The sequence below is a fragment of the Schistocerca piceifrons genome, chromosome 4 (genome assembly GCF_021461385.2).
Source record: "Schistocerca piceifrons isolate TAMUIC-IGC-003096 chromosome 4, iqSchPice1.1, whole genome shotgun sequence".
Lineage (NCBI taxonomy): Eukaryota > Metazoa > Arthropoda > Insecta > Orthoptera > Acrididae > Schistocerca > Schistocerca piceifrons.
Genome location: NC_060141.1, coordinates 205,582,914 through 205,605,530, shown reverse-complemented (window position 1 = coordinate 205,605,530; position 22,617 = coordinate 205,582,914).

The following is a 22,617-nucleotide window of genomic DNA, read 5'->3' as shown; positions in this document are numbered from 1 at the left end:
ATTGTTTATTGCTAGTGCGTAATTGTAGACAGAATCTTCTTTGTAGTTGTAGTTTTCATTGTTGTACATTAAAACAGTTGTAGCATGCATGTACATTTGCACCAAATATTTCGCAGCTGTGCTTGCGATTAATTAGGTATTATTTTCAGTGCTATTTTAATGTGTTTTCTTATTTCACTCATCAAATTGTGCTTCTCTGTGTTATCGTGTGAAATATTGTGACAATTATGGCGTGTGTAATACGTAATACTAGGCTCCAAAGTAAGCTAAGAAAGGACAGTGAAGACGTGAGTAGTGTGTTTACGCCACTGTGTAATGAATTAATTAATGTTCAACATAGTAATTTGGTAATTGTGCATAGGGAAATGAACCAGGCAGCAAATAATTGTGTAGACAGTGAAACAATTAGTGAACAGGAAGCATTGTCAATCGATCGGTCGGCAACGGCGCGCCTCGGGATTCTGAAATGACAGGAGAAAATTTTGCAAATACTGTGGATTCAGTTTTTGCGTCTTCACCTTTTTCTCAATTAAGTCAAGACACATCTTCTGTTTTGTAAAATGCGAATGTTGCCGGTGCAAATGCACTGCCGAAAAGCATAGAGGAACAGATTCCAGACACTAATATATTATTGCAATTATTGCAACAAATCAAACAAAATCAGAGACAAACACAGCAATAGCTTCAAACGTTAGACACAATGGAACAACACCAGAGACAAACACAGCAACAGTTAGACACCATGGAACAAAACCAAAAACAGTCACAGCAACAAATGGAACAAAATCAGAAACAAATTAAAGAATCACTTCAGCAAACACGTGAAGATTTAACTACTGAGTTACATAACATCGAATCGAAATGTCAAAAAATCTGTAATGACGTAAAAACACAAATTTGTGAGCATTTTAAACCTATTTTTTCGCGGCATGAAAATGCATTACAGGATCACGAAGCAGCCATAAAAGAACTGCAAACTACTGTTCATGAAAATCACCTAAAATTGACTCAGTTGCATCTACCGATTCCGTTACGCAACTTGCAAAAACTGAGGAAAACTTAAAGGACACAGTAGATACTCTGAAAATTGGTTCAGAAAGACACATAGAGGAAATTCATTATCAGAGAAAATAGTCGAACTTTCGGATAAGCTAAATTATTTATCTACGAAGGTAGATGATAATCTGTATGACACAAGAGTGGTAGTCTTTAGTGACACTGAAGAGTAGGAACAAATTAGGAAAATCAAAAAAAATCAGAATCAAATTAACACACAACACAAAAGAGAAATCCGGGAAGTACAAGATCAGTTGGCACAAGTAATACACTAATTACATATTTCAGAGGTGACACAGGCTCCAGCGAGGGAAGAGGGACTTAGAAATACGGAAATGCCTCAAAATAATACCACAGGGCATTTCGGAAATTATGAAAGGAATTGGCAAGGTGCACCGAATTTTGAGATGGAACCGCCGACACGCCGTAAAAATGACCGATATGCGACTCGCCAACACGTTGACTTTGACTATAAGCTGTTCATTACTACACGTAAATTCAAAACATTAAAGAATTATGGCAACGACATTCATCCACAAGCTTGGCTTCACCAACTCTCTCATTGTTTTCCTCCCAGCTGGTCATTAGAGGACATATTGGAATTTCTGTGTGGCTTCTTAGAGAATGATCCAGCTGTAAGAATGCGATCGATCATTCACATTTGTCACAGTGAGGGAGAATTTTATCATGCCTTCCTCTCAGCAGACTGGTCTCAAGCTGCTCAAGACCGAGTAAAACATAGCATCATAATGATGAAACACTTTGAACAATCTGAATTTTCCAGTTTTGTCAAATATTTTGAAGTCATGTTGCACAAGAATCAGTACCTGTCAAACCCATACAGCCCCTCAGAACTCATCCGCATTTACTTAATAAATCTTCCTGAACATGTAAGACATTATTTTAGCAGGGCATTTCACAGACGACATTGAAGCTTTTCAGGGACTATTACAAGAAATAGAAATTGACACAGACAGTCATGGAATGTGAAAACAGGAAAACAATCATTACAGGTCACATCCGTCACAATTCTGTGACGACAGAAACAATAACTGGACGCAACAAGGCTATTCTTACAACGCAAATCGTGACCAAAACGGACACCATCCGTATCACAACCGTTGGTAGAGTAGTAATAATTAAAGGGAAAGATAACCTCTTCACGGTAATGACTATGGCAGAGACACTCAGAGAAACAGACAATATGAAAACCAAAATAATTATTATCAAGGGAGACTGAACAATTACATACAAAACAGTCCACCACGCAGTTATGACTCAGGGAGAAGTTCTCCAACACGTGACTGACAGGAAAGAAATTACAGAAACTACCGACATGACGACAGACGATATAATCTAAACAACAGACCACAATTTAATCAGAACTGGTAGGATTCAAACAGGACAGGGCCCTCTTGATTGTATTGGTTTGTATTTGGTTTGTTTGACAGCTACACGATTATATCATGACGCTATTAATGAGTGACACAATTTATATTACCGGTATTGCTTTTGGCCTCTATCTGTTTTATGTCTGCACAGTTTTTCTGAATTCGTCTGGAAAGTAAAACATGTTTTAGTAGTAACTTTTGTTGTAGAGCTACAATGGGACAGCCTTTACGTAGCACAACAATACATTACAGTATAGTACTTTCTTGATCACGGTATTGTATGTAATAACTACGGTATCTATACGCATAGCATTTCATTTTTGTTTATTACGAGGTAAGTACATTGACTTCTACAGATCTTTGCTTAAGAACGACACTTGGCACATTTTTACCGTTAAGTAATGACAGAGATTATCTTACAACAAGATGCACAGTTTAGCGCTACAGTACACGTATTTGAGTGATTAATTTTGTACTTAAAACATTTATTTTTAAAGATTTTTGAATTATAGAGAAAGTTTCCTGTGATACATTTCATTCCATTGCTGTAATCTGTAACACCTGAGGGTATAATTACATTTATCCTCAGATGTTACACATCTACTTTGTGTAGTAAGCTTATGGCAAGATCTAGAAGCCTTAGTTAATATGGTATTTGCTTATACAACTTTACACATCAGTACCATATTTCTCTGACACAGAATGACACAGCTAACTGATCATTTAACTGAGATAGACAAACATTTTTTTACTATGTCAATGACACATGTTTACACAATGACACATTTGGATAACTTCACACTTACGAAAATGTATTTTGTCTGTTCTTTGTCAACTATTCATATTTTTTCAGAACCATTGTGAAACTATGAGATCTTTAAATGTTGTATTTGGTAAGGGATCATGATTTTTGAAGTACGTTTGAGGTAGATGACTTTATTGAAGGTTTTGAAATTACTGAAGGAAGCTGCAACGATTTTGAGATGTGATTGATCTGTTATGATGTTATTATTATGATGACAATGTGTAGTATGCTGTTGAAATATGTTTATGATCAATAAGCTGATGCCATATGAAGAATGCGAATACATGTTTGTATGTATATGAATAATGAATAGAAGTTAGGGACTCTGGTTTGTGAAAATGATGTTGGAAACCAAGAATCGTACTTTAAGAGCTATGACATGTGTGTACATGTGTGAATGTATCATAACACTGCTATTCATGAAATCTCGTTTCTATGCATTTCTACTGTAGGATCAGACTCTCACTGCAGCGGAAACTGCTGTTGTAAATATTTTGGGTAAGAAAGGTAATGTGCAGCAGGCGCCCAGCTACGCGACAGTCGCCTTAAAAAAAAAAAAAAAAAAAAAAAAAAAAAAAAAAAAAAAAAAAAAAAAAAAAAAAGGCTGTGCCTCTCAGAGGCACAACAAAAATAGGAGAGGCCATTAACGTTGCTATTGACATATATTTGTAGAAAGCAAAGCAAATACGTCCCGCTCATATGTGAAAACATATGATTACACTTTGGAGCTCGTAATTTCTGATATTTACTGAAATGCCTAATGAAATGATGAGAAACATTTTACGTCTATTGTCTTGCTACTTGAGAGACTTTTTACTGTCTTATGAAATGCCATATGGCTAGTGAATGACATTCACACCTTGCTTTATGTATATTTTTGCTCATTTTGTTTAATATCTAGTTTCTAGCTGCACAGCAGCATTGGTTAAAATAAAATTTAATGGATATGCTAATAGAAAAGTTTTCTGCCTACAGATCCAGTAAACAATAATTTTATGATCTATTTTCTTAAAAAAAGGGAGCATAAGTAGACATTTCCCATCACAGGTATTGCATACATAATCTTTTCAACGATTTGGTAACTTGTTTTGTAGAGTAAGTTTTTGTGATGCATCACTCTAGTGTTAAGATCTGACATAGGAATTAGATAATTTCTATCTTTACAGTAATATTTTTTTTTGCTTGAGCTTTATCAGTTTTAGATATAGGTTATTGCATTTGTTGCTGCTGTTCGCTAGGCATAGTGCTACAGAATTTTACGTTCTATTAAGCCAGTTTTACTACTGACTGATGTTTCTTGTTGCTGCTCATTGGATTATATTAGTTTGCTAGTTTAGATATGCTGTTGCTTGCTTTGCCAATTTGCATTTTTTGTCATTGCTGTTTGTGTTAATTGTTTTGTGCTGCTGCATTGCCTTGTCCCTTAGTATATATACCTGATCTCAGTAGATTTAAGTTAGCTTTAGATGGGAGGATACTATACAAGAAACTAACTATGAAGAATAGGGAAAGAATGCATTGAGAAGCTGTATGAAAAATATTTAGGTCAAAATGGGTATTGTACAATGAGAAATAATTATTTTGAAAAAGGATATGAACAAAACACTATGGTTTAGGGACAACAGGTGTAGGTAGGACTTTTTGGGAATAATGATGAACTAAGGGAGATCTCCAAGAAGTAAAGAAAGTTTTGTTTCCAAATCAAATACAATAAATACTGCAGTACCAAATGTCATAATGTAAACAAACCCTGTCCTTCCCTTTGTGTTATTCCGCTATGTGTTTGTGTACCCTTGTGTATTTGTGTTCTTCCTGTCTTTGTATGTTTATCTGACAAGAGTTACATTGTAGAACTTTTCTAATACTATGTTATTTACTTTGTAAAGATGTTTACACATTATTTACTCTGGCCACACAGGATTAGTCAACGGTTTAAGGTGCTTCAGTCATGGGCTGTGCAGCTAGTCCTGGCAGAGGTTCAAGTCCTCCCTTGGGCAAGGGTGTGTGTGTTTGTCCTTAGGATAATTTAGGTAGAGTAGTGTGTAATCTTAGGGACTGATGACCTTAGCAGTTAAGTCTCATAAGATTTCACACACATTTTTATTTATTCTGTATTGTTTTAATGCTCATGTGTGAAATTATTGTTTCTAAATTATTCTCACTTTTTTATTTATTTACATATGTCATAATTCCTGTAACACTGAAGTATATGTTATTTCTATTCTTTTGTAAAGCCATATTTCTACAAATGTTATCTGTATTATTCTGTTCTTTAATGATGTATTTTGTACCTTTTGTAACTGTATTCTCATGTCGTAAATTTGTAGTTGTATAGACACCAGTTCTCCAAATTAAGTTTCATTTCACTGCACACACTTCTGTTGGCCATAGTGTATGCATAATATGTGAGAAGTTAAAAAAAGGGGACTGTTAGCATTTTCACATGTGTTGATAACCCAGAAAGGGACTGGTTAACAGCATTGCTGGTTCTAAGGCCGTTCCAAAAATTTTGTGATTCCACAAGTGGTGGCTCGTGGACTTGCTGTATTATCCACAAGACTTTTCGACGGTGATTGTGCATCCACACAGTCGCAACAGATGGTTGCTGGCCATCTCTACAAGGACTGCTGTGGGTCTGCACCTCAGGTGGCCCACCAATACGATAATCCCTACCAGGACTACAGTGGGTGTGCTCTCTGATGACCTACCTACCAATATTCTTCAAAACTTTGACTTCCTCTGCTGTGGGTCTGCGTTGTTGTGGTCCATTACCTGTCTGCATGTCAAGAGTCAGCATTGTCTTTCTGTTGGAAGGAAAACAGTGCTTCTTCAAGACTGCATGGAAATCCACAACTTCCGTGTGCATTTTCTTTTACTGCTTAGACTTTGTGCATAAAATTGCAATTACTACTGTAATGAATGATCAGGACTGTCTTTATGGACTGTGAGGCCAATTTTCGCTTTTGACCAACAGTGTATCAATAAGTGTGTGCATTTGATATATTTGTTATCGTTAATATAAAATTTTTCTGACAAATATGAATTGGCCAACGCCCAAAACAATTTGAATTTTTTTTTGTTTTGTGGCGATCATGGGGGCTATGTAAGTAGGCTGTTTAGGTTTTTATGTTGGTAACGCCATGTAGCGCTCTGAATGAAAATCACTGACTGTCATGTGTGCAGTCTGTGGTTGGTTGGCATTGTTGGAATATTTGATATTGTAGTGTTGGGCAGTTGGATGTGAAAATCGTGTAGCGTTGCGCAGTTAGAGGTGAGATGCCAGCAGTGGTGGATGTGGGGAGAGAGTTTTGAGAGCGGGCAATCTGGATGTGTGTCCCTCAGAAAAAGGATATTTTTAAGACTGGATGACTTTTGAACACTATTAAGGTAAATACATCTTTCATTTGCTAAGTATGCCTATGAGTAGTTAGTGACATCAGTAGTTAGAATCTTTCATTTAGCTGGCAGTATTGGCGTTCCCTGTACTGCAGTAGTTCGAGTAACTAAGATTTTTTTGTGGTAAGTGATTCATGAAAGGTATAGGTTATTGGTAGTCAGGGCCATTCTTTTGTAGGGATTATTTAAAGTCAGACTGCTTTGCGCTAAAAAATTATTGTGTTTCAGTTTAGTGTTGATCAGAATAAGTAAAGAGAGAAATGTCTCAGTACGTTCAGTTTTGCTCACCTTTTTAAAAATCAAGTATCATAGAGGTTTCCCAGCACTGTCATTTATAAATTTTCTAAGGGGACGTTTCATTTCCTACCTGTTTTACCCACAATTGAGCCTGTGTGATACTTCCAACTCGTGTTCCTACCAAGTGTTACACCCAGGTGTTTGTTTGAACTGACAGATTCCAGCTTTGACTCAGTGATGTTACGGTCATAGGATTCAAGATTTTTCGTTTTGTGAAGCGCAAAATTTTACATTTCCGTACATTTAAAGGACGTTACCCCCCCCATGAACCATGGACCTTGCCGTCGGTGGGGAGGCTTGCGTGCCTCAGCGATACAGATAGCCGTACCGTAGGTGCAACCACAACGGAGGGGTATCTGTTGAGAGGCCAGACAAACGTGTGGTTCCTGAAGAGGGGCAGCAGCCTTTTCAGTAGTTGCAAGGGCAACAGTCAGGATGATTGACTGATCTGGCCTTGTAACAATAACCAAAACGGCCTTGCTGTGCTGGTACTGCGAACGGCTGAAAGCAAGGGGAAACTACAGCCGTAATTTTTCCCGAGGGCATGCAGCTTTACTGTATGATTACATGATGATGGCGTCCTCTTGGGTAAAATATTCCGGAGGTAAAATAGTCCCCCATTCGGATCTCCGGGCGGGGACTACTCAAGAGGATGTCGTTATCAGGAGAAAGAAAACTGGCGTTCTACGGATCGGAGCGTGGAATGTCAGATCCCTTAATCGGGCAGGTAGGTTAGAAAATTTAAAAAGGGAAATGGATAGGTTGAAGTTAGATATAGTGGGAATTAGTGAAGTTCGGTGGCAGGAGGAACAAGACTTCTGGTCAGGTGACTACAGGGTTATAAACACAAAATCAAATAGGGGTAATGCAGGAGTAGGTTTAATAATGAATAGGAAAATAGGAATGCGGGTAAGCTACTACAAACAGCATAGTGAACGCATTATTGTGGCCAAGATAGATACGAAGCCCACGCCTACTACAGTAGTACAAGTTTATATGCCAACTAGCTCTGCAGATGACGAAGAAATTGAAGAAATGTATGATGAAATAAAAGAAATTATTCAGTTTGTGAAGGGAGACGAAAATTTAATAGTCATGGGTGACTGGAATTCGAGTGTAGGAAAAGGGAGAGAAGGAAACATAGTAGGTGAATATGGATTGGGGGACAGAAATGAAAGAGGAAGCCGCCTGGTCGAATTTTGCACAGAGCACAACATAATCATAACTAACACTTGGTTTAAGAATCATGAAAGAAGGTTGTATACATGGAAGAACCCTGGAGATACTAAAAGGTTTCAGATAGATTATATAATGGTAAGACAGAGATTTAGGAACCAGGTTTTAAATTGTAAGACATTTCCAGGGGCAGATGTGGACTCTGACCACAATCTATTGGTTATGACCTGTAGATTAAAACTGAAGAAACTTCAAAAAGGTGGGAATTGAAGGAGATGGGACCTGGATAATCTAAAAGAACCAGAGGTTGTACAGAGATTCAGGGAGAGCATAAGGGAGCAATTGACAGGAATGGGGGAAATAAATACAGTAGATGAAGAATGGGTAGCTTTGAGGGATGAAGTAGTGAAGGCAGCAGAGGATCAAGTAGGTAAAAAGACGAGGGCTAGTAGAAATCCTTGGGTAACAGAAGAAATATTGAATTTAATTGATGAAAGGAGAAAATATAAAAATGCAGTAAGTGAAACAGGCAAAAAGGAATACAAACGTCTCAAAAATGATATCGACAGGAAGTGCAAAATGGCTAAACAGGGATGGCTAGAGGACAAATGTAAGGATGTAGAGGCCTATCTCACTAGGGGTAAGATAGATACCGCCTACAGGAAAATTAAAGAGACCTTTGGAGATAAGAGAACAACTTGTATGAATGTCAAGAGCTCAGATGGAAACCCAGTTCTAAGCAAAGAAAGGAAAGCAGAAAGGTGGAAGGAGTATATAGAGGGTCTATACAAGGGCGATGTACTTGAGGACAATATTATGGAAATGGAAGAGGATGTAGATGAAGATGAAATGGGAGATATGATACTGCGTGAAGAGTTTGACAGAGCACTGAAAGACCTGAGTCGAAACAAGGCCCCCGGAGTAGACAATATTCCATTGGAACTACTGACGGCCGTGGGAGAGCCAGTCCTGACAAAACTCTACCATCTGGTGAGCAAGATGTATGAAACAGGCGAAATACCCTCAGACTTCAAGAAGAATATTATAATTCCAATCCCAAAGAAAGCAGGTGTTGACAGATGTGAAAATTACCGAACTATCAGCTTAATAAGTCACAGCTGCAAAATACTAACACGAATTCTTTACAGACGAATGGAAAAACTAGTAGAAGCCAACCTCGGGGAAGATCAGTTTGGATTCCGTAGAAACACTGGAACACGTGAGGCAATACTGACCTTACGACTTATCTTAGAAGAAAGATTAAGGAAAGGCAAACCTACGTTTCTAGCATTTGTAGACTTAGAGAAAGCTTTTGACAATGTTGACTGGAATAATCTCTTTCACATTTTAAAGGTGGCAGGGGTAAAATACAGGGAGCGAAAGGCTATTTACAATTTGTACAGAAACCAGATGGCAGTTATAAGAGTCGAGGGACATGAAAGGGAAGCAGTGGTTGGGAAGGGAGTAAGACAGGGTTGTAGCCTCTCCCCGATGTTGTTCAATCTGTATATTGAGCAAGCAGTAATGGAAACAAAAGAAAAATTCCGAGTAGGTATTAAAATTCATGGAGAAGAAATAAAAACTTTGAGGTTCGCCGATGACATTGTAATTCTGTCAGAGACAGCAAAGGACTTGGAAGAGCAGTTGAATGGAATGGACAGTGTCTTGAAAGGAGGATATAAGATGAACATCAACAAAAGCAAAACAAGGATAATGGAATGTAGTCTAATTAAGTCGGGTGATGCTGAGGGAATTAGATTAGGAAATGAGGCACTTAAAGTAGTAAAGGAGTTTTGCTATTTGGGGAGCAAAATAACTGATGATGGTCGAAGTAGAGAGGATATAAAATGTAGGCTGGCAATGGCAAGGAAAGCGTTTCTGAAGAAGAGAAATTTGTTAACATCCAGTATTGATTTAAGTGTCAGGAAGTCATTTCTGAAAGTATTCGTATGGAGTGTAGCCATGTATGGAAGTGAAACATGGACGATAAATAGTTTAGACAAGAAGAGAATAGAAGCTTTCGAAATGTGGTGCTACAGAAGAATGCTGAAGATTAGATGGGTAGATCACATAACTAATGAGGAAGTATTGAATAGGATTGGGGGGAAGAGAAGTTTGTGGCACAACTTGACCAGAAGAAGGGATCGGTTGGTAGGACATGTTCTGAGGCATCAAGGGATCACCAATTTAGTATTGGAGGGCAGCGTGGAGGGTAAAAATCGTAGAGGGAGACCAAGAGATGAATACACTAAGCAGATTCAGAAGGATGTAGGTTGCAGTAAGTACTGGGAGATGAAAAAGCTTGCACAGGATAGAGTAGCATGGAGAGCTGCATCAAACCAGTCTCAGGACTGAAGACCACAACAACAACAACAAAGGACGTTGCCAGCCTTCCCAGCCTTTCCACCATTTTGAAATCTTATCAAGATCTGACTGAATATTTATGAAGCTTCTTTCAGACAGTACTCCATTACTGATAACCACACCATCTGTCAAAGCCCTGAGGTTAGTAGTAATATTGTTCGCTAGGTCACTAATATACAACGTGAACAGCAAGAGATCAAACACACTTTCCTAGGGCACACCTCAGTTTACTGCTACATCTCCATCGAAGATAACATGCTGAGTCCTTCCTACCAAACAATCCTAATTCCAGTCACAAATTTCACTTTTCACCCCATATGATCGCGCATAAGCGTGACAGTAGTACTGAGTCAAATGCTTTTCGGAAATCTAGAAATACTGCTTTGTCTGACTGTCTTGATCCACGGCTTTCAGTATATCATGTGAGAAAATTGCAACCGAACGAGGTGGCCCAGTGGTTAGGACACTGAACTCGCATTCGGGAGGACGACGGTTCAATCCCGCGTCCGGCCATCCTGATTTAGGTTTTCCGTGGTTTCTCTAAATCGCTTCAGGTAAATGCCGGGATAGTTCCTTTGACAGGGCACAGCCGACTTCCTTCCCCAATCCAATGAGACCGATGAACTCACTGTTTGGTCTCTTCCCCCAAATCAGTCCAGTCCATAAAATTGCAAGGTCGCTTTCATTACATCGATGTTTTCGGAATGCACGCTGGTTGACATGGATCGAGATACGTCATTACGTCTGAGCTTAGGATATGTTCTAAGTTTCTATAACAAATGGATGTCAACGATACTGAACGATGCATTGTGGAGCACTTCTTCTAACCTTCATGTAGACGTATGTGATCTGTCCTTTCTTCCAACTACAAGGCACAGTTTTTTGTTCGAGGGATCTACAATATATAATCGTTAAAAAGAGGACGAACTCCGGTCAGCCAAAAATTCGGTATAGAATCAGGACCTTTGTTCCATTGTGGCGTTTCCAGCTGTTGCTCAACATTAAATTTTGCAGTGGTTTGAGAAGTAAATTGGAGCAATATTTCTGTTTTTTTTTATTTGTAAAATAACATTTGAAAGGTGAGTGCGGCTTTTCTGCTTTTCCTTTGCCACACACAGTTTTAGTCCCTTGTCTGGATATTAATTACGGTATTACTAACAGCCTTAATATATGACCATAATTACTTTCGGTTTTGTGAGAGATCCTTGGATAATATTCTGCTACGGTAATCGTTGAATGCTACACTCTTTCTGCCCTATTGACAGACAAACGCGCTTCATTCAACATATCCCTATATATTGTCCTATGTTCCGTTTTACACTTATTATGCAATAGTCTTTGTTTCTGTAGAAGTTTCTTTACTGTGACTGTATACCATGGATGGTTTTGCCCATCATGAAGTGTTCTATTAAGTACATATCTATTAAGTGTATGGTTAACTATTCTCCAAAATCTGAGGAACAGCTCGTTTAAGTTCTCCATACCAGAGCGAAACGTTTAACGTTTCTTTGTGATATGCGACATTAGTGTCTCTTTATCTACTTTACTGAAAATATAAATCCTTCTACATATTTTAGTTGCCCTTTCTACTTAGGTAATCTACGTCTACATGTGTATCTATATAAACATCTATATGAATAATCTGCAAACCACACTTAAGAGCCTGGCAGATGGTTCACTGAACCACCTTCACAATAACTGTCTATTACTCCACTCTTGAAAAGCGCTCCGAGAAAGAACACCTTTGACTTATCGTTTTATTATTAGGATCGTTTCTTCCTATGTAGCTTGGCGTCAATAAAATATTTCCATACTGCGAGGAGAAAGTTGGTGATTGGAGTTTCGTGAGACTATCCCGCCCCAAAGAGAAACGCCTTTGTTTTAATTATATCCACCCAAAATCCTGTATCATGTCAGTGACACTCTCTCGCCTATTTCTCGATAGTACAAAATGAACTGCTCTTCTTGGAATTTTCTCCATGGATTCCATTAAACGTGTCTAGTAAGGATCCCACATCGCACAGCAGTACTCCAAAAGAGGACGGACAAGTGTAGTGTAGGTAGTCTCCTTAGTAGATCTGTTGCACCTTCTAAGTGTTCTACCAATAAATCACACCTTTTCCACAAAGTTTTCTATGTTTGCTTTCCAATTTAAGTTGTTCATAACTGTAATTCCCAGGTATCTAGTTCAATTCATGGCCTTTTGATTTGAAGGGTTTATCATGTAACCGGACTTTAACGGATTACTTTTAACACTCATGTGGGTCATCTTACACGTATTATTATTTAGGGTCAGTTGCCAATCTTCGCATCGTACAGATATCTTTTATAAATCGTTTTGCAATTGTTTAGGTCTTCTGATGAGTTTACTTGGTGATAAACGACAACATCATCTGCAAACGACTTAAGATGGCTGCTCATGTTGTCTCCTAAATCGTATATATAGATAAGGAACAGCAATGGGGCCTATGACACTGCCTTGGGCGCCAGAAATCACTTTCGTTTGAAAATCACTTTTGTTTTACTCAATGACATACCATCAGTTATTATGAACGGTGTCCTCTCTGACAGGAAATCACGAATCCAGTCTCATAAATAAGATGTATTCCACAAGAAAGGAATTTCACTAGAAGCCACTTGTGTGGTACTGTGTCAAAATCCTTGTGGAAATCTAGAAATATGAAGTCAATTTGAAATCCTTTGTCAATAGCACTCAGCTACCTCACAGCCATAGACTACAGTTTGTGGGTGGACATCTTCAGAGAAGTCAGGTCTATTTCTTGCCATTCTGTACAATACAGTTCCACCATGAGTGTGCTTTCAGACAATATGTTCTAGGCAATTCTTACATAAAGCATTTAGTATTATTTTGCAGGTTGTTTGCTGCACCATATACTCACAAAAATGTATAAGGCGTCTAGATTTTACAGACCCTGCATGAGCTTGATCCATAATGACAGGACGATACAGTAAGAGATCCTCAGAAAATAATAATTATTTTATATCAACAAAAAGCAATTGAAGTTAATCTCATGTACCGAAAACTAACAAAACAATCTTTATCAATATAGACAATGGCATGGAACGAACAAGTTTGGAGACGAACTGAGCAGGTGGTTAATGATATCGTAAAACACCCATTTAGCAAGAGAACAGCGAGCTTCAGCACAGAAAGAGATAAGGCCAGGTAAGCACACTATTCCTATTAATGTAAATAAGGTCGGGACTGAGGGTAAGTGGCTGCACATCGGTAACAGGGCTAGGCTGCAAACCCACAAGAAAAATAAAAATGTATTCACCTCTAGCGAGACAGTGATTGGCTGAAGCCATACTTGGCGATGCAGACGCTACACAGTGGGGAAATCCCAACTATATTAAAGCATTTTGAGACCTAAAATTTCTATGTCTCTCTCATCTCGCTGTGGACTGCACAAGTGTGTGGAAATTAGGGAGGGTGTTGAGAGCTTTGCTCTCTGTGAAGTGAGGATGATACACTTCAAGTATCGTGGCGACAGATAGCAAAGCGGTAGTTAATGATTCCTGCAAGAATTTTTGGGGCAAAGAAATTGTGCACGTTGCTCCAACCCACAGCGAGTGTGAAATAGCCATTATTTCAACTAGGGAAAGATTAATGTTCTACAGAGGCCAGGAAAGTAGCGACTGAATATATTCAGTCAAGGCCAGAGTAGGGAATCAGCGTTTCAGATCCATCATGGGGACAATGCCATTGCAGATGCCACTTGGTAAAGTACCATCGCACCTTAGGGCACAGTAAATGTTGAGTCTAGATTTTGATCACTCCACCTTGCATGTGCTTTGACCATTAAATATCAAAAGCTGGGTTACTAACATACCCTCACAATGAGTACCTGAGAGTTTTTTTCATTGGTTCAAAAAGTAAATTTATCAATTAGCTATGACAACATAGATTTAAGTAAGCTGATGAGGATATTTAATAATAATTATTTCCTGTGAAGAAAATTTTCATGTGTAGAGATGACGATCTTAATAATCACCATTTCAATACATCCAAGAATTAAATATTTGTTATTGTCAGAAGTAATTGAACATGATTGTCATTTATCACTTGACCCCTGAAAGCAACAGTTGATAAATTATATGTAGCATAAAAAAGGGAATAGCTGTGTTTTCTTTGTAGAGTAGATTCCAAACTTTTATTAATTTATGCATATAGGTATGTGACAGCAGCATTTCTAATATTTTTTGTTATGATCCACATCTGATATTAGGTGTTTTATAGGGCCAGGGTCATATTTATTTAGAATGTCTGATTGACACCCTCAGCTTGAGAAGACAGTTCACATGCTTTGTCCATTTGCGCACTAAGTGGTAAGCTAAGTTAGTAAACATCAGTACACTCACTGTGCAGATACAAAGGTTGGACGTATGACAAAATGGCGACCCTGCCAGGATGTGAAATTACAACATCCTGTTAGATTGACGGTTTGCTTTTGATATGTACGAAACACATAAACCTTCCAAACAAATTTATGTATTTCTTATTTGCTGGCGGACCACATCATCGAACTGGGTCGTGTTAAGTTCTGACTCACCTCCAGTAACTAACAGGCTATATAAAAGACGAGGAAACTAGTTCAAATATTGAATATAGGACCATGGATGAAAATTTGAGGGTTGAATCAAGTCTGATGATCAGATGTTAATGCGTAGTCAGGTTCGAAAAATTCGCGAACAGTAACACTTAGCGTAACGCTCAAAAATGTCGGAAAATAATCGATTAAGACAAAGAGAAGTCATGGAAGATCTTGATACGACACGAAACAAGTAGATCAACGTGAACAACACGAGACAGAACACGTGGAAATACTGAATGAGACTGAAAATTCAACACATGATGTTCAACATGGTCCAATGAATGGACATGAGAACGGTGTTGCTAATGAATCAGACGCTGAGTCTGTAGATAGTGATTTACTGTATATTGAACCAAACGTAATCAAATTAAATCAGTCAGGCTTGCAATTCCGTGAAAGAACGAGTGTTAGTGCTCCTACACTATGTGCGGAAGTGAAGGAAACGGTTCACGAAAAACGAGATGGGGTACGGTTGCACCAAATGGCAACTGGCGAAAATGGTGTATATGTAAACGCCAACATATTTGGAATGTTACAGCGTTCATTACAACAATCTCAGGAATTAGAAAAGCGTATAAAGGGGTGCATAACACATGAAACAACACAGTTTCAAGAACCAAAAAGGCGTATAGAAGGGGGCATAACACAAGGGCATAAAGAATTAGAAGGGCGCATAACACTGAGACTGAAAGAAACTAACAAGGAAGTACAAAAACGCTTGATAACATTCAAGGCTAATTAGATTAAATGCGAACTGAAGCTAAGGAAGCGGTCGTTTCAGGGCACAAACAATTGAGAACAGACATTGTCACTGTCCAAACAGATATGATTACATTGTGTGAAGATACGCAACAAAGCGTCGGTTAAACAACAGGTCGAATCTTTTGCCATCAAAGCGATGACGAACGCGAAACATGTTATTGCTGAGACGATGTCTCATAAAAGAACGACAAAAACAACATTAAAGAAATTCGATGTTCGTATTTTAAAAATACAAGAGAAAAACGAACACCAGTTTCAGCGGCAGAGATCGGAAGTTTTACGTTCGATCGAAAGTCGTGGTGACGTAGAAAGCGTTAGTGAGGAATGGCAGACGACGACAGAATCCACTTTAGTGTCGACAGATACTACTGTGAATACTGCAAAAGCAACAGTTGGCGATAATACGACAGAAAGGGTACCCGAAATTACGTGTGACGTAAGACTGGAAGGCACATGTGGATGCCAGTCCGAAAGCGCAAACCGCGAACGGAAAATTAGTGCAAACTATAGTATGTCAGAACATCACAGTAACCGTAGGGAACAGTTTGGATTGCGATCACATGTTCAAGAAAGAATAACAGGTCAATCTGGAATACAAGAGCGTGGTTTGCAGCAAGGTTCACTATGTCAAGCACAAAGCGTGACATAAGCTGATGAAACCATAGTAACGCGTTACGCAACGCCTCAACCTGTAGGGCGAACACTGACCGGTTACAGTACGGCGTCTAATAAGCCGAAATTGCCTACCCGTCAAGATACAGAGCCGGTAGCGGTCGTTATGCACGCATATTGCACAATGAGATCTGCAAGTGATTCTACGGCACAAATGTCTCAGAATGAACCAACTTACACACATTTGCGTAGATTTGACGCAAACCAAAGACAGAATTCCAGTCTTCAAAACTCAGCAGACACATCACAGAGAGAAGCGAGAGGTTTTGATTAAAACCACTTTTTTACAGTGCGGAAATACCAGCACTATAAGGAAGATGCAAAATTCTACCCCCCCCTCCCCCTCGCACATATATTTACCAATTTAATGCAGGAATACCGACACATTGGCTTTTGAAACATAAATTAGATTTTATTTGTGCACGTATGGAAGGAAGTGTTGTTAAAACTCTACAGAGGCTAGCAGAAACTTATGATTCGTATTATTGGTTTACAGCTGCATTTATAGCAAGATATTGGTCTCCTGAGGCTCAGAAGAGAATAAAATACGGATTATTACAAAATGTCTCATTCGATAATTCGCATGAGAAAACAGCAGTCGGATTCTTTGAGAATATGGCTAAAAGGAACCAATACTTAGATAACTCATATAGTGACGGAGAATTGATTCAAATATTCAAAACGAAACTGCCAATGAAGTATCAACGAGCCTGATAACGTAGAATCTTTCAAAGGTGTTTTGAGAGAAGTAGAATTCATGTATGAAAACGACGCTCAAAGACGTCGCGATTCAGAACAGAGTAATCCTGAAAGAACACGTAAGAGTAACGAGGCTAATAATAATGGTAGCAATGGTAGGTCAGTACTGGGATTGAATTTTGGGCAAAATGGGAATAATTACGGAAATGGGAGTAGTGGAAACAGTAGAGAACAGCGTAATGGATATTGTTTTAATAGTTGTTGGAACAAGCCGAATATAGACGAAAACAGAATGGAAACTGGAGAACTTTGGATAACTGACAGACTGACTTTAATCAGCGATCTCCAGGTTCATGGAGAGAAAGCAGATGAGGAGGTGGTGTGAGAACGTAACCACAGGCAAATACTTCGGGTAATTGCCGGAGAAACGAGCCACAGATGGAGGTTGAATTACGACTACCAAATCCTGGGAAGTGTGAGGATTGACTGACGTTAGGTATTGCAGAAGTACAAGCAGATAACTTAACACACGTTCTGCAGAAACGGATGACTAGGCGTCCGCAGCTATAAGTAGGTTAAGGTGTGACGTACAAGAGTCGGAATAGGGAACAGGAACGACAGAATGAAAGGTACCCGCACAGATACTACAAATAGGGAGGATGTCACAACTGAAGTGTTGCGACGAGATAGGTTGGATTGACACTGACGATGAGTATGAACTCCCAGCATTAACTAGTAATGAGCCATTTTATTATGGCGAAGCATTAATGTATATGGTGCAGATGTTTGATTCTGCACAAACGAAAAATGATTTTCAGTAGAATAATACATATCGTACTATAACGTGTGACGCTACGTTTGATCAAGACGATAGTATTAACCGACAAAATACGGCTAAATGCATAGAAAAAAGAAGGAAGTACAGATAAGTACACCTGATCAAAATTTCGACACCCTACAGGATCTACTAAAATCCTTCCACAAATATTTTGGAGAAAAGCAGAAAGAGTCTGAGGCATTGTGGATTGCTGGTATCAAACAAAATAGGGAAGAACAAGTTGATAATGGAGAGGACGATGACAGGGAAAATATCGCGTCGGGATCAGAAAACGACCCAGATTATAAAGTATGTGAACAGTCTGATAAATCAGATTCAAATGTATACAATTTTGGCACATACAAGGATATAGTACAGCAGTATTACCGAGACTATGTAATCATCACAGCAGACACAGAAATCAGCGTCGTAATAAATGACGACACAGCTGAAAATTTGAATCTACAACTCTCAGTGGCAGATAAATATATCATGAGTTGAATCAGGGTGCGAGTACAATCACACTTAACGTAGAAACTGACGACTCCCCATAATCTAAGTATTAAGTACTGTCACACTTAAAGAATACTTGCATGGCTCTGAAATGCAAATTAAACACGATTGTACAGATGTGTAATGAGGAGAAAAACTTAAAAGAAGTAGCAAGTTGTGAAAATTAGAATTTAAAATCCAGATTGGTTACTTTAGAAGCTGAGATAGAAGCAGCGAGACTCAAGATAGAGAATTTAAAAAAGGGAAGTACTTCTCCCCAAACTCTCGATGAAGAACAAATTGGTGTATATTACATAAGAGGACTTCCTTTTGAAAACTACGTAACAACAGCTTTCTCAAACATTTCAAACGAACAGAACAAAGACCCAGATGTGTTGAGGGTCAAACATAGGTGGAAAGACAAGAACTCGTTTGACATTCGTCACAGTGTGGAGATACCCATTATATAAAGGCATTTTGAGACCTAAAATCTCTGTCTCTCTCTCTCTCATAGTGCGGCGGATCGCATTAGTGTGTGGAAATAAGCTAGGACATTGAGAGCTTTGCTTTCTGCAAAGAGTGGATGATACACTTCAAATGTCATGGCGACAGATAGCAAAGCGATAGTTAATTATTCCTGTGGGAACTTTTGTGGGCGAAGAAATTGTGCACGTCGCTCCAACTCATAGCGAGTGTGCAATAGCCATTATTTCGACTAGGGAAAGATTGACGTTCTACATAATGCAGGAAAGTAGCGACTCAGTAAATTCAGGCCGGAGTAGGGAATTAGTGGTTCAGATCCAGCACGGAGACAATGCCTTACAGATACCACTTGGTAAAGTACCGTCGCGCATTAGCCCACAGTAACTGTTGAGTCTAGATTTTTCTCACTCCAACTTGCATACGCTTTGATCATTGAATATCAAAAGCCAGGATACTAACCTACCCTCACATTGAGCGCATGAGAGATTTTTTTTCATTGGTTAAAAGAGTAAATTTATTCTCCACCAACTCAGTGTATTGACCAGCTACGACAATGTAGATTTAAATGAGTTGATGAAGATTTTTAATAATAATTCTTTCCTTTGATGAAAATTTTCATATGTAGAGATAACAATTTTATTAATCGTCATTTCAATATGCCTAAGAATTAAATGTTTTGTTATTGAGTGTGAAAAGTAATTGAACATTATTGTTTATCACTTGACCCCTGAAAGCAACAGTTGATAAACTATATGTAGTATAAAAAAGGGAATAGCTGGGATTTCTTTCTAGAATAGACCCCAAACTTTCACTTTTATTAATTCAGACATTCTAGGTACATGACAGCAGCATTTCTAACGATTTTTGTTAGGATCTGCACCTGATATTAGGCGCCTTACAGGGCCAGGGTCATATTTATTTAGAATGTCTGTTTGACACCCCGGGCTTGAGAAGACAGTTGAGATGTTTTGCCCATTTGTGCACTAAGTGGTAAGCTAAGTTAGCACACATTAGTACATTCACTGTGCAGATACAAAGGTTGGACATACAATAAATGTGAATATCCCAGTCGATTGTTGGAACATTAAAGTTTATTCAAATGATGATAGTATGATTGTGGAACCTACGTAGTAGTGAACTTAGGTTTTGTATAACGTTTTTGCTTACTTCTGGAGGTGAATCTGATGATTTTTAAAGGATCCGATTTTAGGTATTTTATCACCCTTTGTACTGGGTCTTACCAGACAACCTCGTATGCACTTTCAATTTCTGCTCGATGGATTTGAGTTTTTTGTCTTTTGCAACAGGTACACCATTTCCATTTATCATTAACCTGTCCTTTCAATACAAGCTTACATTTCCCCCCAAATATCTCACTATTATGAGTTTCTGGCTTTAACCAGTTTCTGTACCTAGAAAAATGTGACCTCCACAGATTTGTAGAACCTCTTCAGAATCTGATACTTTACTGCATATACGTTGGCAGTTCATAGCTATGATGGTTATACCCTTGCCTGTAGCAACCATTTCTTTGGGCCTTATACTGCCCGATCTCCTACAGGTGTCGTTACCTGGACTAATTAGTAACCTCTGATGCAAACCTGACCTCTTTAGGGGGACACTGCATTTAGCAATTTCTGGTTCAATCCCCCTACTTGACTCAGAACCAAGGGGCCGCGATCAGTTTTGGGGACAATGCTGTAAATTGTGAGCTTCGTCGATATTCCATAGGCAGGGCTGGTCCTCTCAACCTTCTCTGCTAGTCACTGGAATGATCCGCGTATGACCTCGAAGCCTATATGACAGGCATCGTTAGTTCAAACGTCTGCAGCAGTATTCAATTGGTTGCACTCTGTTCTCTCAACTGCTGCAGCAATAGCGTCTTCAACATGTTGAATGATACCCTTATGGAGACACAATGAGGGCACCATGTCTTCATTCTTTTTCCTTGTTCTATTGTCCCTAAGGGGTACCATTATATGCAGTATATTTGAACTACCGGCGGTTAATACAGCCCTACCCTTTTGCGTTTGCCTCCTCTTGGCTCAGGACACAGTAGGTTATCCAAGGTGAAGTGTATTTCACTGCTCAGCTTCGGTTTCAGTGAAAGACAGCACCTGGAACTTATTGCTTAGGGAAGCCAATACAACACCTCGATTCCTCCCTAGTTCGTGATTTCCCTAAATCAGTTAAGGCATATGCCAGAACGGTTCCTTTGAAAGGGCACAGCCGACTTCCTTCCCCATCCTTCCCTTATCTGATGGACTGATGACCTCGCTGATTGGTCCCCTCTCTCAACCAGTCCACCCTGATCCTATCTTCCCTGTAAACGGTGCGTATCCAAACCACTAACACTCCACACGTAGTCAAGGCGGAGAGTAGTGATAGATCCTGCACATCACATAAAGGAGACAAGATCCACAGGCGAGAATAGTTCTGGAGGAGACTTTAGTATCTGTGGTACACAACTCTCGGGAGCTCTCCAAGCACAGTCATTCACAGCAACTTTCATTCATTTGACACTAGTCAAGACGATTTACAACTGCCTACGGAGGCCAACTATCTCATCACATCCTCGAGAAAAGCATTCATAAAGTGTTACATCGTGGCTGGTGCTGTGTTTTATGGGACAGTAAACAAATAACTATAAAGTAAGACCTCCAATTCTCTCATAATCTGTTAATTTGAAATATTACTAACTCACTTTAAGCACTGAAGCATCTACATCGACGTCTACCTTGCAAATCAGCAAATCACACTGATGTGCACGGCAGATGGTTCATCAAACCACCTTCACAATACTTCTCTACTATTCCATACACCAAAAGCGCACCGAAAAAGAACAGCTACATCCTACTTTTCAAGCTCTGAGTTCCCATGTGTTATTATTATGATCGTTTCTCCCTATATAGCTCGGCGTCAAGGAAATATTTTCATACTGTGAGGAGAAAGTTGGTGATTGAAATTTCGTGAGAATATCCCAACCCAACGAAAAACGCCTTTGAGCTGTGCTGCGGTTCACGTTGGTGCTGTTTGCAGGTTTCCGTCCTCTGTTGGAGGCCAGATCGTGTCGTTTAGTTGACATGGTTATGGTTGTTTGTCTTCTTCTTGTGTTGACTGGCGACACTTGGTTCTGCTAGCACTGCCTGTCCGCTAGTGGCAGCAGTGGCGGTTATCGGTACGTAGTTACTGTGGCCCTATCTTTGGGGCGGTGATGATGTTCTTCTGGGTCGTATCAGTGCGCAGTTCGGTAGGGAGAGTGAGGAGGAGCCAGGTCCGCACAGTGTGAGAACACGCCAGGACCGCTGGCGGCGCGCATGGACTGCCGGATCGGAGGCCTGTGATCACAAGGGTGCACGACTTCGTCATAAACCGGATCCTGTAAGCTTGAGTGCAGTGGATTCAAGAAGAGAAACCTTCACCATTGTGAGATCTTGCTATTCTCCAGTGACTTGCGTTCATGTTCCTGCTCATAGTGTTGCTGAGGTGAAGAGCCTCGAGAGGAGTGCTTGGGGAAGGCGGATCTGATTAGCCTTCCTGGACTTCTAATTACTATTTATTGCGTTCAGTTTGTTACTGTTTGTTAAGTTC